The 13,192-nt window shown below is 45.7% G+C and overlaps 1 long non-coding RNA gene across 1 annotated transcript; it reads right to left on the bottom strand.

Annotated features, from left to right (window-relative positions):
* Positions 1–6,053: 6,053 nt before the first annotated feature.
* Positions 6,054–13,158, bottom strand: LOC106740003 (uncharacterized). Its single transcript, XR_002093990.2, has 2 exons — positions 11,084–13,158; positions 6,054–9,866 (listed from the first exon to the last, which is right to left on the bottom strand). It is a non-coding gene; the product is annotated as an uncharacterized LOC106740003 (long non-coding RNA).
* Between the last annotated feature and the right edge of the window lie 34 nt (positions 13,159–13,192).

The following is a 13,192-nucleotide window of genomic DNA, read 5'->3' as shown; positions in this document are numbered from 1 at the left end:
GGCTCTTCTGGCATCACTCAACATGCAAATAGTTTCTGGCAGCGAGGCAGGCACAAAATTAGCTGCTGTATTAAACTGCCATATCCCCTTTCCTCCTTTATTGGCTGCACTTGGTGCAGAGGAATAAAGCATTAACTGGTTCCCAGCGGACCTGAGAAACTATTAGGCCTCTCTCTCCACTGCGTGGAGGAGGAAAATATAATTTATGGCTGCGATTCCCTTGAAGATGCTCGTTTGACTTTGTGGCACCGGGGATAGAAACAGAATCAAGCATGGAGATCCTTGGCACAACAGGGGAGACCGCTGGCAACTAATAAACCAAGGATTAGCAGGTCAATTGTGCTCCTGAAATACAATGAAGTGACTGAATCCTTGTATTGGGTCAAGGCTTGGATGAGAGACTGCCAGCATCCCAGCCAGGCTATCAATAGTGACGTCAGGTGCCTACATCTGGACGTGCCCCAGGCTCTGACGTACGCTCCTGAATCTCCTTGTTATGACAGAATGGCAAATCTTTTTATAAAGGAAATCATTCATGGCCACATTGATCCTCCTCATGGTTTCTGATCCTCAGCCAATGGGACGGGTGGCCCATGGAGGTCCACAAAGCCAACAAGATGTGCTAGCTACGGGAGCTGGTCCTTTTGCAAAAAAACCCAAATTCATCTAGGTTGCATGCTGATGTAAGCCCATCAGATGTCCCCTGCACCTGGAAGCTGCTGAACTTTCTCACCAGCCAGGAAGAAGCCCCATTGCAGCAGGGTCTGTTTCTGTGCCCTTGCTTCAGGGGAAAGCCGATGGATGGATGGATGGATGGATGGATGGATGGATGGATGGATGGATGGATGGATGGATGGATGGATGGATGGATTCTGCCCTGGGTTCCTCTGCTGTAGCAATGCTGTTGCATTTCATTCACATTGGATGGATGTGGGAGAAGCAATCCAGAAAAAACTGGCCCTTGCTGGAACCACTTAGACCTCATTTACTTGTTGGAGGTGGCTGTGAATGAAGCCTGCCCTCGAGGAACCTGGGGGACAGGCCTTGCTAGGGGAAAGTCACTGCCACACAACCCACACCTTTCCCGAGTGCCTCAAGCTCCTTGCACTGTTGTTCATCCACCTCTAAAACGTGGACAGCCTATCTTCTCTCAGAGGTCCCACAAGGAGCAATTTGGGAACTGCAGCAGATGCTTTGAGAGGTGCTGGCTTGGAAGGAGTTACAGGCGCTCAGTGAGTACAGATAACTGGACCCGGAGCACTCCTGGCCTCATTTACCTAGCATGAGTCCCATGTAGCCTCCTGAACGTGGTATCTGCAGCCCCTATGAGATGAAAGGGTAGATCCCAGGCAGAAACTGGGCCTTGCATGGCTCAACATCCTGGGCTGGATGGGACAACCCTGCCTTGTCCTTCTATAGGCAGCACTCAGTGTATGGGAACCACCTCAGAAAGCCACTCCAGCCCTGGATGGACTTATACCTCATAGGCCCCAGCATTGGGAAACTACAGCTGTGGGACCCAGGTCAGCATCAGTGGGAAAGTCCCATGGACTTCCATGGGCACTGAAGCCAACAGGCCTTATTTACCTGTCTTCTCTAAGGATGACCAAGAGGCAACACCGCTCTGGCCTCTCCAAGCCCTCACCCAGACACAGGGAGCGACCGCGAAGAGCCACAGGATGGGAGCTCTCATCAGGCCCCTGGTTGTGCAAACCACACGGTACCAGAGCCCCACTTCCACCACGACACACCACGGCATCACGCAACAAATGTGCAATGCAGGACGAGTCCACCCAAGTGACACCCTTTGGCCTTCTCTCTCTTCTTCTGGGAGAGGTGTTGCCCAGTGATTGAAACACGGGATGGGGATCCGGGAGACCTGGATTCTTTCATTTCTGCCTGGGTCCCACCTCCAGGTTTCTTCACCCCCTGTATCTCCATCTCCTCATCTGCGAGATGGAGATAAGGATAATTACACACCCCATAGCAGAGCCACATGGACCCACTTATTCATCCTTCTGAAGTCCTTGGAGATGAAAGGCACTTTGCTGAGCACAGGATTATCATTACAGTACTAATAATTACAGTAATTAATACGCTGTTTGGTCACCAGCATCGGCCCTTGACCCCATTTTTTACATCAAATGCATGTACCCCATGTCTGCAAAAACAAAAGTAGCCAGAATAATCCCCAAAGTATAACAGCAAGGCTTGCTTCTCAAAAGTAAAAAGGAATTGAGCCATTCCTTGAATGGACACAAAAATTGCATGGGCTTCTTGTGGTTCAAGATGATTACCAACCAGTAGCCAACCCTGAACTGGGCCAAGTCAATGCTTCCCTCAAAGCTGCAGAGACTGTCCTGGGATCTGGGAGCTTTCTCCCCGGCTGTTATTGGCTCCTGGTCTCTGCCTCTCCATCTAGCTGTGGTTTTGCAAAGCACCGGCAGTGCAATTTCTGAGCCCCTGCCAAAACAGCCAAGCGTGCAGGTGCAGAACTCTCTCTTCCCTCCCGTCAGCAGGGACTGGGTCTCCTTATGTTGTAGGCAGGTTGCTTTTTTAATCTGATGCCTGCATTTATAACAAGTTCCCTCAATACCTAAGAAAACCCAGGAAATGAACCTGCTCCCTTCCCCTACCACCACCAGTGCCAGCTAGGAAACAAAAGCCGCCCTGATGATGCAGGCCGATGTTAGTGAGAGATTTCAACAGATGGGACCAGAACCTAAAATAAACTTCCCTCCCATGGGATTCTGATTCCTTCTCTTAGGGTGCATCGAAACACATCTGGAGTCCTGTGTCCAGCTGTGGGCCCCCACTACAGAAAGGATGTGGACAGGTTGGAGAGAGTCCAGCGGAGGGCAATGAAAATGGTTGTGGGGCTGGGGGACAGGACTGGTGAGGAGAGGCTGAGGGACCTGGGCTGATTTAATCTGCAAAGAGAAGACCGAGGGGGATTGAATAGCAGCCTTCACCTCCCTGTAGAGGGGTTGTGATGAGGATGGAGCTGGACTGGTCTCAGTGGGGGCAGATGACAGAAGGAGCAATGGGCTCAAGCTGCAGCAAGGGAAGTTAATGTTAGATATTAGGAAAAACTCTCTCAATAGGAGGGTAGTAAAGCACTGGAAAGATTATCTGGAGAGGTGGTGGAACCACTATTCTTGGAGGTTTTTAAGGCCCAGCTTGATATCCCTTGGCAGGGATGATGTTGCTGGAGCTGGTCCTGCTTTGAGCAGAGGGTTGCACTGGATGCAACCTCCTGATGTCCCTTCCAGTCTTCATTTTTGATGACTGCATGATTCTTTGAAGCATGTGAAGGGTATCAACATCTAAGGTACAGGAGGAATTATTTAGGGTGTTACAACTTGGAAATTTCCTAATGGGAAGACACCCTCAGGTATGGAGCAGAGCCTACGGTGGTAGGTTGCATCTGCCTCAGGTATGTCGGCAATCTTAATTACCAAGTTATCAGAACATCTCACATCCTTTAATGGCTTTTTCTTCCCAACACCCCTGGGACATAGGATGGTGCAATGACACACCATCGGGGATTGGAGAACAAACAGGCCAAGCTCAGATCTTCAATCTTATTTGGGTGCTGACAATCCACTGATGGAAGTCAGGCCTGTAAGGAGCTTTGAAGTCTGGAGCCATATGACTTGGCCAATGATATGCAGAGAGCCTGGGATAGAAAAAGGATCTGAATCAGCATCTCATGAGTCCTTGGTATCATAATAAGAGGATGGGCCAACCCTCTGGAGCTCCCCCTACACCTACTGTTTTCTTGTAACCTGAATATCTTTGGTATGAATGGAGTCCCCTGAAATATTTAACAGTAGGCTCCAAAAAAGACCAGCAAATCCTGTAGAAAGAATAATCCTGTAGCAGCAGCAGGGCTGGCTAACCTGACCCCTATCTCTCATTCTCTCCTGCCTTTATCTCTGCTCCCTGAAGCCAGCAAAAAGCAAACCCCAGTGCAGAGACTGGACACATCGGGCAAGAAGGAGAGATCTCAGAGATGGAGCTGCCCCTGGGCATCCACGGACAAAGCTGGTGCTACATGCACCCCTGGGACCCCTCTAGAGATTGCTGCAGTGAGAGATGCCCACTCAGCACCCAGGGAAACTTTTCCATAGGGAAGGTGAGAGCAGGCCTGCAACGTGGTCCTGCACAAATCCAAGGAGACACGGCAAGGGCTGGACGAGGAATTCCTCCTCCCTGGGGCTGCTTATCAAACGCGCTATAAAAAGGCAGCACCGTCCGATACGCAGGACAGGACTCAAAGAGCAAAGGGTGAAAGCCAGAGGCCTCGTTCTGCCTCGTGTTGTTATCAATCGGGAATGACCCACGTGAGGTCTGCGGGGCAAGGCTGCTGGGGATCGGCCCCTTCGCTCCAGCCTGGCCAGGATAAAATGAATCCCAGGCACATTCCAACATATCCTGCAAGCCCGGGGAGGGCGTTTTGTTGTCTGGTTCTTTCTTTTCCCAGCACACATTGTTCTGATCCCACAAGCATGACTTGTATCGGCCACTCCTGACCCAGGGCAGCAGGCGACGGGGCCAGCAGGCCTGCCGGGTGCGAGACACAGCTCCAGGATCGGCCGTGGTGACGGCTGACTCCTCTGCTGCTTTGGGACGAGATGCTTTCCCTTCTGGAGCGGGTGCCGCTTCGAAAGAGGGAAACACATGGAAGGCAGGCCAAGAGAAGTCTCAGAGGAATGTCGCTTTAACTGAAACCCTCTGCGCTCATCGACTTCAGCACGCGTTTAATGATTCATTTCCCAGCCAGCCAGCTTGTACCTTTGTAATCTTTGCGAAGGTTAACTTGTTGATCCCAATAGCCAGCGTCGTTGCAAAGGGGGTGGCGGGGGGTGGGAAAGGGCTCGATTTTTGGTAAAAGTCAGGTTGTTGTTTTTTTCCTTGAGGCTGAAGGAGCAAATGGGAAACAGGGCAAAGAACAGAACGAGAGAGATTTGCAAAAGAAAGGGAAATGAGAAGCACTTGGGGACTGCTTCCAACTTGTTTAAAGGCAGATTGGTAGAGGAATTCAAACATATTGGTCATTAAGAAATAGCCCCACACTGAATTGTCCCCTTAAGACGTAAAGCTTAACGTTGGTAGTAATCAAAATTATTTCCTGGAGCTGTTGGCAATGCTGTTCTGTATCCAGCTCCCCGATGTGCTCTGAACTCGATGCGAATAAACCCCTCATTGAATAACCAGCATATACAATGAACTTTTCCAAACAGGAGATTTTACCACCTTCAACTCTCCTATGGAGTATGAACTGTCATTTCTACCCAGGAGAACTTTTACAATCTTTTCTCCAATGCCTGAAGAAGGGTGTTTGTGCCCAAAAGCTTGCAAGTAAAGAATTTTTTTTTTTTTTTTTTGCAAAAATCTAGTTGATCTAATAACAGATATCACCTCGACCATGAGTCCTGATAATTGGTCCCTTCCTCTTGAAATCTAACTGATTACTGCTGGCTGCAGCTTTGATCATTATTATTTTAGATGACTTAAGACCTGAGAAGTCCCTTTGGACTTGTTCATCTCAGTAAAGAGTTAAAATTGTCCTAGCCATTTTAGGTGGGGTCGTGCAAGAGAAAAGCAAAGAGGAAATCCAATTCTTCAAACTAAGAGTGAAAACAAACTGAAGGGAAATTAAAACCCCAAAACCCCTCCAAAAGGTGGATAAAGAAACAAAAGCCCCTCCTCACAAATTGGTAGTCACTACATGATGCTGCTATTGATAGATTGGATTTAAATAATCGATAACTCCATCAATGCATACATTAACACTGGAATGATTAGTATAACATTAAAAAAAAACCAGTTTCTGGTTGGGCAGATACAAAAAAGAAACTCTCAAATATAGTTTGCTGTAACTCTCTCTGTTTTTAAAAGAGAATGCAGAGATCCGAAAAATTTCCAGAGACAAACAAGGCAACAAATGCTTTCCCCTGCAGTTACTCATATATTCCAATCAACTAACTCAATTCTTTAATAATTAGTGAATCCGGACTGTTCTGACGATTCAAAAGAACATAAAAAACTAAGCATCGATATTTTATTTGGAGGAAGGAAATGAAAGGCAGATAATGCTAACTCGGCACAGATGTCCAACAAGTTATATAAAAAATAACTGAAAAATAATATGAGTTTAAAAAAAGAAATCCGGGCCCCATCCAAGCCCCTGGAATTTAATGGGAGTCTCCCTTTTTATCGCCACAAGCTCAGAATCAGGCCCTTTGTTTCTGCAGGAAACAGGCTTCAACTTTTAACTCCCAAAGTTTTCCTTCTGGGATCAAAAAGTTTTCCACTTCTGACATTTAGTAGCATGGACCTGTGAGGTTTCGGGCAGAGCTGGAATAGAGAAAAAGAAGGCTAATAAGTAATCTGAATTAAGGACTGCCTTTGATTTATTCACTTTTTCTGGCAAGGCCACCATTTGTTATTAGAGACTTGAACCATCTCAGCATTTTTCTTATCAGGAATATATCTTCTGGGGTTACTGAGGTTTTTGACATTTTCTTTTAACCTCATCAGGTGGAAGTTGAGATACATGCTTAAAAAAAAACCAAAACAGCCAATTTTAGCACCACTTACTTGAATACGTGGAGCTTTGCACTCTCACCAGCCACATATTTCATATTTTCAAATGTAACAAATGGACAAGTTCAAAAATACATTTATGTACGTGTAAGCATGCATGCATTCATGTAGGTGTATATAGACGTATCTAGGTCTGTCTTTTAAGTATTTATGCATTTCTTATGTCTTTTAGGATACCTCTACACATTTTATAGATAGGAGAGCAGGCACAAAATAGGGAGGATGAAATCTGGGTTTGCATTTGAAGGTGTTGGAGTTTGTATTTCTCAAGCAGGGGTACATAATGCTCCCAGGGCTATGTGTTCATCTTCTAGAGCGTACGTGAGAGGAAGGCATAGGAAAGCAAAAGAAAGAAAAGGGATAAGCTAAAGGCAGAATAAAGAAAATCTTGAAGAGCAACTCTTCAATATTTCTTAGGTGGTTGGAAAGGTAACAGTGTGGCTGAAGGGACATGAAATGTTAGTTCTTTATTATCCGTCACATGAAAAATCTGAAGGGCACAGACAAATTAATTTAACTAGCCTCAAAAGAGATACCCCGCACCCAAAAAAAAGGTTAAGAACCGCTGTTACATATCAATAGCATATGGCCATTGCAAACGTCTCTCGCTGCATGTGAGCCACTACGTTTTTCTACAAGCTTGTCTCACACACATACACACACACATAATCACAGACTTTGGTCTGTAATTGGTTAAAAATTGATTGGGGGTGAAAAGGGAGGAGGATAATTATCTGCGACTGGCTGGATGCCTACTAGAATCTAGGTCTGAAGTTTATCCCCGTTTTTTTCATACCAAAGATCGTGTACATAGGGCACAACATTGTGATGTTCAGTGTCACAGAGTGGGGAGCAATCAGAAGCCTTGCATATTAGTTTGTATATACAGATAATATTTATTATGCCAGATAGTAAGTGTTTGCAGATCAGACAGGCAGATAGACAGACAGGGAAAAAAAAGTGGCAACAATCCTCCTCCCACACTTATGCTGAGAAAATCATTTCTGACACACAAGTTCTCACCGTCACTCTCCCGGCAAGGGTGGGAAGGTGGATTTGTCAATAATGACAATTGCACAAGAATATGTCTATAATATCTCTGTTTCACTCAGCGTGATGATCCCGTCGCCAGATGTGAGCCAGCCCTGTTATGTGACCCAGTTCTGGGTACCTGGAGTCCTTAAGCAATGGCATTGAAAATATCCTGTGTGTGTTTCAATGGCACTGAGACTATCCTTTGGATTGAAAATAGCAATCCCAAACCTGCATGATCCCATTTTAAGTGCCCCCCACCTTGACATGTGAAAATATAGGGGCGCCTGTGTGTGTCTGGGTGTATTACACATGTGAAACCGGTAACACCGCTCCAGAGTTGCTTGTATTTGGGTGCCTGAGTGAATATCACCTCCAGTGTGGAAGTCAAGGGAGATTCTTAGCCACTGATCTATCTGTCCGTCCACCTTTCCCTCTGTCTCGCCATCCATCCCTTCTTCCAGCTGGAAGGGCAGCCTCTCCAGTGTGCACCCAGCAGCTGCGTCCCAGGGAACAGGGGGATGCTGGTTGGCATCTCACACTGTTGACAGGTTTCTGCAGGAAGGAGAACTTAAACCAGAAGCACTCTCCACCGTGAGCCCACGAATGGAAAAGTACCCGTGCTGTCCCAATGCACATTCTTGGGCTCTGAGTGAGACGAAGCAGGCTGCCTTCAGAGCTGGTTCAGTGCGGTCAGGTGTACCGAGGGCGGTATAAGAGCCAGGCCCCGGCATGCCAATCAAGTTTTTCCACTTCCAGCCCTTTCACCAGAGGTAAGGACCCAGCCAGATCACAAACATTCCAATTAAAGTTCAAAATAATAATGATAATGAACATAACAATACCCCCCGCCTTCCTCACTGGAGCTAACAAGCATTTGGGTCTTCCTCCCTTGTTCTTCTCTAAGCCCAGCTGCCTCTTCTCCTGGCACCAAAGGGAAAATATTGTTCTGTATGCAAGGACCTGAAAGGAAAAAGCAGCAGCAATGGGGGGGCCATTTATTTAGCTCCTGGAAGCTGGTTGCAAGGCAAAGCTTCTGGGAGCAGGAAGGCTGCTTTGTGGCCTGCCCTTTGCAATAAAAAAAATACAGAGATTTCAAATATTTAAGAGACTCAAGTAAAACTAGCGTGGGATGAAAGCAGGGTGTTGAGGCTGCTTGCTCGGTGAAGTTCAATCATGACACGTCTGTTCGCTAAGGATCTCAGCTCCGGGCCACCACCTTTAGCCCTTTAAGAGTGCTAGCTTATCATCTACCTCCAACTTCTAGCCTCGGTGCAAAAAGAGAGACGAACTAGGAGGAACAGGCACGCATGCACAGACAGCAGGCAAATGCAGAGTGGTAAACTCGACTACTTTGTTATGATGATGCAAAAAAAAAAAAATGAAGTCGCGATCATGTGATTTTATGCAAATCGAGTGAATGGACGGTTAAAAACTAAATGTCAGGTAGATAAGATCACATACACCTAGAGCAGCGTCATGATATTCTCTGCACGTTACATTCATACTGGAAACCAAACCGTGTTACAGAAATCAGACACCCACAAAAGGGCTCAGAGATTGCACTGAAAACAGGTTTCTGCAAAGCACCAGCCTCTGACAAAAAAAAGTAGGTTAGATGAGAAAACAAGATAACACGAGCGAGCCAGGGAATACACTGTCCCTGAGCAGTGTGCAATCCCACCTTATTATATAAGTTTACATGCACAAAACTGCCTTGAAATAACATTTATGATCCAGCCCAAAGCTCTTAAAAAGGCAGGTGCTCCAGGGCTTGGCTGATAATCCATCTTTAACTGCTGTGAGCAAGGAGTTGTATAGGAAACGGCTTTTCTTAAAGGTGAATTTTCTGCCCTTGCCACTTAAAAAAAAAAAAAAAGATCCTGGGGGCTGTTTATTTCTGTATGTCTGTATTTATTATACATAAAGCCATTATTATGCACTAGCTGGCTATCTAGGGAATGAGCAGCATTGACTTCCTGAAGGAGCTAATTACAACAACATAACAAATAGTCATTTTTAAACAGAGGTTTATTTAAAACCAGTATTGCTCAGAAGATACGCACAGTTCTTTGGCTACCTAGACTTCGTCTGAGACCCGACCTGTAAGATTTTAAACCCCAGATGACGTAGCCCAAAGGACTGAACAAGTCCGTAGAAAGCAAGGTTCGTTCTTGTCCTCGAACAGTATAGGACCAAGCCCCGTGGAGAACTGCAGAGGGCTAAAGAATGACATATAAGATGATGCTGTTAATCAGTCATGCTAAGAGCTCAGATGAGTACCCCCCACTTCTTACGTATGCTGGCAGAAATGCACGGCACATTTGGGGGGTTTGGGGTTTTTTTTAGAAGAATCACTGAAATAACCAAATAACTTTTGTTTTTCAAAGAATAACTGAAAAATAACATTTTCTAACCTGCAGGAACATTTATTTCAGGGGGGAGAACAGAATTCCCTGTGCTGATGGGGCTATTAGACTTAATGATCTCAATCTACGTTCAGGACCACGGGACATGCAAAGGTCCCGATCTGCTGTCCTCTACACTTGCTTCAAACCTCACTCTTATTGATCCAAGACATTGTGAAAGGAGCTGTGCCGGCCTGTCACATACACTGAATACTAGGATATGTCGATGCAGAATTTGGGCTTCTATGTCACACACAGATATGGAGAAGGATATAGCGAGGGCAGCTCTCCATGGAGAGCAAAGGGAGGCAAGGTCTGACAGCCAGGGCCCAGACTGGGGAGCAGATGCACGTGCAAAGCAGGTCCACATTCACTGCCTAGTTGCTTGCATTTTTCTACCCTGTCAACCCTCCCATTGCAAGGAGCAGTTTCCTTTTAAAAATGAAGCCAGTTTCTGAGCTAAAAGGAGCAACGCAACCTATTCTACCGCAGCACAACTTTCTCGCCTTCTCGCAGGCTGCGACTAGAAACCCGGCCTGGGATTTTCATATTGCTTGCAGAGCCAGGGCAAGGAAGGCCTTGTTTTACTCTGCAGTGCCTCCCCGGCCAACGTAGGCGTTGCAAGAATGGGCTCTGAAGGGAATTTCATGTTGCCCTTCCTATGCTGGATATTATAGTCCCTGTATATCCTCATGAGTCCCAGTTCAGTATATGGAGAGGAAGCTCCAGTGGTGATGAACAGAGGTTTAGGTGCATAAGAACCACGTGTTCAAGGCACAGCAGCTGGGTGAGAGTGAAGTGAAAGCATGGAAAAGCACAGGATCGAATAGAGAGGAGGAAGATCATACAGGCACCCCAAAGGGGGAAAAAAATAATGGATATAATCTACCCAGTGCTTCCAGGCTTGGCACCTGAACACCAGTTCTCAGCCCAAAGTGAACGCTCAGGGCTGATTTATAAGTCCCTGTAAACAGGGGGTTTATAATGGAAACTCTGATGCAACCCTAACATTTGGCAGTGTAAAGGCATACCAAGATCTCTGCTCAGTGAGGTGCCAATTTTAACAGCCGTCCTGATAAATCATCAATCGGACAAAAAAATCTTCTCCGCTTCCCAACTTTCTGCAAACATTGCCTTCAGCCGCTCAATTGATGCAGCCACCGTAGAAGACTCAGGCTGTCCAAAGGGGGGAGCAGGAAGGGGATCTTTAAAAAAATGAATTAATAAAGGCACGCTAAAAAAATAAAAGCTAGCTTGGCATTATACTTCTTGTATTATTTGTTACTGAGTCCACTTATATGACACCAATAATTTTGCTAAAGTGGATAAACAAGCTTTCTATGTCCCCGAGAGCTTAGAGTCTAATAAGTAAAAGCTATGCTCACTCTGAATTATATATATTACTTTCCAACTACAAAGGGAAACGTCTTTAAAGCTCGTCTGCATCATCTCAAGTATCATCTTAGCCTGATTCCTACTCCTTACTGGGCTATTTTTAATGACAGATGCGGGCTATCGGTTACAAGGCTTTCCTCCTATTTTGTTTTAAGACAGTGCTGAGTATTTCAGTCCGGGCACTTTGCTGAGAAATTAAAAAAAAAAAAACAACCCTCAGGAAATGTTCAATAACTTTGCATTTAGGCTGCAGATTTCTTGGAATTCTTGGTAATTTAATCAGTTGCTCTAAGCAATTTGATTAGCCGGAGCTAGGGCACGGTGACCCTGCGGTGGTGATTCTTGTAAACTAATTTCTATTAATTGGAATAAACCTGAAATGCTATCGGAGGCACAAGCCTTCCCCCCACCCCTATCCTCTCTGTCATGCAGAAGAGGAATTTGAAATCCTTTTACCCCCCGGACATTCAGGCGGGGGGAAAAATAATAATAATACATGCAAATTGAAACAGAAATCTGCTGAGATCTTTTAAAACACACCCACCCGAGCCAGGCCTGAGTGAATACGCGGCACAAGTAAATATGCAATTCATTTGCTTTTTTAACACAGATATTTACATAAAGGGTCATTAGAATAACACTTTGTCACTCTCCCTCCCTCCTCCCCCTGCCACACACCCGCAGATCTATTTGTAAGACCGTCTTTACATTTTCCCTGCTGCCTGAAGCTTCCTCCAATGGCCAAAGCAGGCCTTTGCAGCTCCCTCCCAAGAGCTCTGAACTAAACATGGGCTCCAGCGACTCAAAATCAGAAGTCTCCTACTTACAAGGAAAATCAAACATCTATTTTGCATACAATCATAGATAAGACATACTGTACATCGCAGCTATGGCACGACAGACGCTTTACCATGTCCTTTGCAACCAGACAGCAGCTACAAAGAATTAACCCACCACTTAAAAAGAGTCCTGGAAAGGGAGAAAGAGCAACAAAAAAAAAAGAAAAAGAAAATATAATCCTCCGAGTGCGGGGGGTTTTTTCCAAGTATATTCCTCCCATTAAAAAGCAACACCCAAAAAAGGGGGGGAAAAATAAACCATATCTATCAAGAACAAAAAACAAAACAGCTTCTTTTCTCCTCAACAACAAATCCCTTTAAGCACGAGAGCCAACAAGAGATAGAAATACATACATTTAAAAAAAAAAAAAGATGATTGTGCAAAAAAACCCAAACAACCCGACAACACACACAAAAAAGAGACTCCGATGTCGCAGGATCCTGGGCTTTTTTGGTTGTTTTGTTTTAAGCAAGAAACTTGCACGCAAAAAATCAAAATCAAAATCAAATCAAACCAGGAATATGAGTCGAGTCTAATTCTGAACGGTTCTTTCCTCCCTTCTGCCTGCCTGCGATTTTATCTGCCTCTCTTCCTTCTGCATTTTTATTGGTATGTTGGCTGGTTGTTTTTGGTTTGTTGTTGGGTTTTTCCCCCCCTTTCCTGTCTTTTTCTGCCTTAGGGGGGGAACAAAAAACGCAAAAAAGCCCAGCCCAAGCCGCCCCGCTTTGCACGTCCTAAGCCTCGCTCCCTCGGTTATTTTAACGCGTGTTTGTGCCCTGCTCTGGTGTGTGGCGGTGTTTATGGGGCTTTCATGGAGACGCAACGCGCCCGGACCCCGATTTCTCTTATGTCACCGACTAGCAAATGAGTTCTCAGAATTCCAGGGGCAGAACCCTGCAACATTG

The sequence above is a fragment of the Alligator mississippiensis genome, chromosome 7 (genome assembly GCF_030867095.1).
Source record: "Alligator mississippiensis isolate rAllMis1 chromosome 7, rAllMis1, whole genome shotgun sequence".
Lineage (NCBI taxonomy): Eukaryota > Metazoa > Chordata > Crocodylia > Alligatoridae > Alligator > Alligator mississippiensis.
The sequence above is the reverse complement of the archived record's forward strand: the minus strand, read 5'-3'. Positions and strand labels throughout refer to the sequence as shown.